We start from the raw sequence: 5,154 nt of genomic DNA, 5'->3' as shown, positions 1-5,154 counted from the left end.
CATGCAACGCCACTCACCCACGCAACACCACTCACACATGCAACGCCACTCACCCACGCAACGCCACTCACTCACTCACTCACTCACTCACTCACTCACGCAAAGCCACTCACACCCACGCAGTGCCACTTTCACCCACACAGCACCACTTTCAGACACGCAACACCACTCACACACACGCAAGCCCACTATCGCCAACGCAATGCCACACTCACCCAAGCAACGCCACTCACCCAAGCAACAACACTCACACACGTAACACAACTCATCCACGCAACGCCACTCATCCACGCAACGCCACTCATCCACGCAACGCCACTCATCCACGCAACGCCACTCATCCACGCAACGCCACTCATCCACGCAACGCCACTCACACATGCAACGCAACTCACCCACGCAACACCACTCACCCAAGCAACAACACTCACACACTCAACACAACTCATCCACGCAACGCCACTCATCCACGCAACGCCACTCATCCACGCAACGCCACTCATCCACACAACGCCACTCATCCACGCAACGCCACTCATCCACGCATCGCCACTCATCCACGCAGCGCCACTCACACATGCAACGCAACTCATCCACGCAACACCACTCATCCACGCAACGCAACTCACACATGCAACGCAACTCACCCACGCAACCCCACTCACACACGCAATGCCACTCACACACGCAACGCCACTCACACATGCAACACCACTCACACATGCAACGCCACTCACACACGCAACGCCACTCACACATGCAATGCCACTCACACATGCAACGCCACTCACACATGCAACGCCACTCACACATGCAACGCCACTCACACACCCAATGCCACTTACACACGCAACGCCACTCACACACGCAGCACCACTCACACATGCAGCGCCACTCACACACGCAGCGCCACTCACACACGCAGCGCCACTCACACACGCAGCGCCACTCACACACACAACGCCACTCACACACGCAACGCCACTCACACATGCAACGCCACTCACACACGCAATGCCACTTACACACGCAACGCCACTCACACACGCAATGCCACTCACACACGCAGCGCCACTCACACACGCAGTGCCACTCACACACGCAGCGCCACTCACACACGCAGCGCCACTCACACACACAACGCCACTCACACACGCAACGCCACTCACACATGCAACGCCACTCACACACGCAATGCCACTCACACACGCAACGCCACTCACACACGCAATGCCACTCACACACGCAACTCCACTCACCCACGCAACGCCACTCACGCAAATCCACTCACACCCACGCAGTGCCACTTTTACCCACACAGCACCACTTTCAGACACACAACGCCACTCACACCCAAGCAAGCCCACTCTCACACACGCAACGCCACACTCACCCATGCAATGCCACTCACACACGCAACGCAACTCACACACAATGCCACTCACACACACAACGCCACTCACACACACAATGCCACTCACACACACAATGCCACTCACCCACGCAACGCCACTCACCCACGCAACACCACTCACCCACGCAATGCCACTCACCCACGCAACAACACTCACACATGCAACGCCACTCACCCACGCAACGCCACTCACTCAAAGCCACTCACACCCACGCAGTGCCACTTTCACCCACACTGTGCAGTGCACAATAGGTCTCGCAGTAGGAAAGTTGGAGCTATTGGCTTTGTAAATGACAAAGCCCTTTATGTTTTTAAAATGAAAACATAAATAAAAGGCATTGTTATTTGCAATTGTAATAGCTCCAACTTTCCTACTGCGAGACCTATTGGCAACGCCAGTGCTTGTTAAAACGTGAAGCCAAACCAGTGTGACAAATTTTAATCTCAGCCAATGCCAGCCTATTCTCTCAAAAAGGAAGGTAATTGGGAATAGAAAAATGCTAGTGGTGCAGTACCATGCTCTTATCAGGCTCTGTGGTTCTGTGAAAACGGACCTTGTCACGTAAGGTTATGGTTCCGTCACGATTTTGGTGATGTCCAACCGTATTTAGTGAGTTTGGCTAATGTGGAGTGAATTTGTCACGTTAGCTAGCAAGTGCATTACGTATTTGGAGATTTCGTTTCAAATATGGGTTCCATTTTGTTTGAATCTCCATTTTCTCTTGCCATCACGCAGGCCGACGAATGTGGTCGAACGAATGAAGCGGCCTGGCCTTCACGTATTGGTATACATTAACAGGGTGTTTCTTGACTCCGAGGTGAATTGCAAGGATCTGATTCCTTCACCTGAAGCTGACCCCGCCGAGTCAATTTCCCTGGTTTGATCGTTGTCTGAGATTGTCAAACACTGTTCAGGACATCGTTACCTTTTAGTCTCCTTACACATGCCTTATCTTGCTTACTATCAGACGTTGTTTCCTTTTCTATGCTCTTTATTACATGCATTGTGCCTTTCAATTATGGGTTTGTCCGGCTTGTGAAGATTAGATTTGGGACATTCCCAATGATTAACTTTGGGTTGGGACATTGCAAACTGAGCTTTTCTTCATGTGATACTTTGTTTGAGAATGTACTCCATTGGTTACATTTTTGCGCAGTGGGAGTGTATGTTTGTAAATGTGAATATTGTATATAAAAGGAGATGTCTTGCTCTACAAATTTGAGCAGTCTCCTGAAATACCCCATGCTGTATTTTTAGGATCACTGTTACTGGCTGCAACTAATAAACTTGGTCTCTGATGCCACCCAGAAGTATTCTGTGTCTCTGTAAACCAAGACAGGTGGATCCGAAGTCTTTGGGCGTGCCCCTGGCGCCGCTGGGTTCTAAAAGCCCGGTTCTTCAACTGGCGCCCACGTGGGGCGACTTCAGTGGTACCGGTCCAAGCCCAAAGATTGTGAGGAGCTTCGTGAGGAAATTCTGGAAGAGGGCCCCCACTTCATCCACCCCGGCATGTCGAATGTGGACTGAATGTTTTTGCTGCGAGGCTTCCCCTTTCCAACGGCTACGAAGGACTGCTGCCCTGACTGTCGCCCTGTCTTGGACCCTTTTGTGACGATTTGTAGAGCGAGACGATAGGCGGTCTTCTGGTGGCGTGACAAGACATTTTGGTTAAGTATAAGTGGGTCGCTCCCAAGACTTGGTTTTGTTTCTTGGGTTCTTTGATTTGGTTTTTGCAAATACCAAAGCAGAGGGGCTCGTACATTTGCGAGTATATCGTGTTTGATAACCCCTTGAAGTTTGAAGCTAGATTAGTGAACCAAGATGCCTGGTCTTAGCAAACTTAGGAATTTGTTTTGTTGTAGTTGCAACAGGGATTCCCGATTGAAGGACTCGTGTCCGATACCTCCGGTTGGAACTCCGACTTATGAGCTCTATTCAAAGCATGGTGTGGGTCCCATTACGTATAATGAAGTATGGGTCCGCTATACACATAAAGATGGTGTCTTAAGATGGCCACAACATGGTAGTTTCGAATCAGATGTTTTAGATAATTTGGAAGTTGCTCTATTTAGGAAGAAAGCCCGGCCGGCGATGTTTGACTCTTTCCGCCTCTGGCGAAAGGAAGACAAACAGCGAGAAATTAAGCAAGCTAAAAGAGATAGGAAGGATAAGAATATGTCGATAATGCAAGCTGCTAGGCAGTTTAAAGAAGATGAGGAAGATCGTGCGATTGAGGTGTCAGACAGACAACATTGCATGGCCATTGAGAAATGTTATCCGGCTTTGCCACCTCTTCTTCCAAATGTGACTAAGGACCCTGAAAAGGATCCTTTGATGTCGCATTTGTTGAATTCACCACCCCCTTATGTGCAGAGTGCTACGGCACCTCCACAACCCCCAGTTGTTCAAACTCCTGCTGTTGTTCAGCCACCCGTTCTTCCACAGTTGGTTCTCTCTCCTCTGGCGCAGCCTTCTCTAGGGCCGCCAGCTTTGCCTCAAACTCCTTTGCCTTCTGCTCCTTTGCCTTTAACTTCTTTTTCTACTGACCCTATGTCTTTATCTCCTCAGAACACTTTGTCTCCTGTCCTCATGTCGACTTCTTCTCCTTCTGCTCAACAACGAATGACTGAAACTGTCACTAGCCTTTTGTCTCCTCTTTTTGGGTCACTAAATAGGACTCCAGTTTCAGTACGGAAACAAACGCGTAGTGAGCTTCCTAGTTCCGAGGAGCGGACAGTGTTAGATCTCCTTGCTCGTAGATGGGTTCTGAATGCTTCCTGGTATGACTTGCAAGCGGTTATGGATGTTTTCGTACAGTGGGAAGCGCCAAAACAAAGGTATGTTTTTGATGTTATGTGTACTTTCCTCCGTGAAGAGTGGGACGATACTAAATTGGGTCCGATTCCATCGGAGTTACTTAATGCTCAGTCCGATTTTGATAAAGGGACGATAGTGGGTTCCGATGTTGAGGAAGCGGTAGAGACACTTCTTGCGTTTAGGTGTAGACTTCCTTCTCAGTTGTTGTTTGAACCTGATCCTTCTGTTAGGAGAAAAGTGAAGCAATATCCGATGAGAGAGGTTCCTCCGGTATGGAGAGAGGAAGTTTTGGCTGATATCCCTAATGGTATTGCTGCTGTACCGGCTCATTTTCAGCGTGTTTGGGTACATATTCCTTGGAAGAGAGCTGAAGTTCTGGCTCTTAAACAGACTCTACCTGACCCCCGTAAAAATCCTGCAGGTTATTATAAGTAGTTGTCCCAGGCAGTTGATGCATGTGTGATGAATTTAGCTGATATAGATATGTAGTTGGGGAATGTAGTCCCTCAACCTTTGTGGGCGAAGATCTGTCACGAAGATCATGCAGTAGAGTTGGGAGATACGTGGGTTAATATTGTTGCTGCAGATGGACGTCAAGGTGGAGGGGCTAAACCTGAGCCTTTAGTTACAGAACTCCCTGGTAAGATTATTACTTTAATGAAGACTTTGATGCCTCCTATGGGAGTGAATTGGGATAAGTTAGCAGCATGTAAGCAGAAGAAAGACGAACGTGTGTGAGATTTCTTCACTAGGTTTGAAGAAACATTCATCGATCATAGTGGTCAAGATATGAGTACGGAAGGTGGTCAAAGGTTGTTTGTGGATAAGTTTGTCTATAATTTGCTCCCCGAGCTTTGTAATAAGTTGAAGGACTCTGAGAGTTCATGGGCTGTTTCTTCTTTGGCCCAGATATTGGCTACTG

The sequence above is a fragment of the Lissotriton vulgaris genome, unplaced genomic scaffold (assembly GCF_964263255.1).
Source record: "Lissotriton vulgaris unplaced genomic scaffold, aLisVul1.2 SCAFFOLD_1883, whole genome shotgun sequence".
Classification (NCBI taxonomy): domain Eukaryota; kingdom Metazoa; phylum Chordata; class Amphibia; order Caudata; family Salamandridae; genus Lissotriton; species Lissotriton vulgaris.
This window is presented reverse-complemented; position numbering follows the sequence as displayed.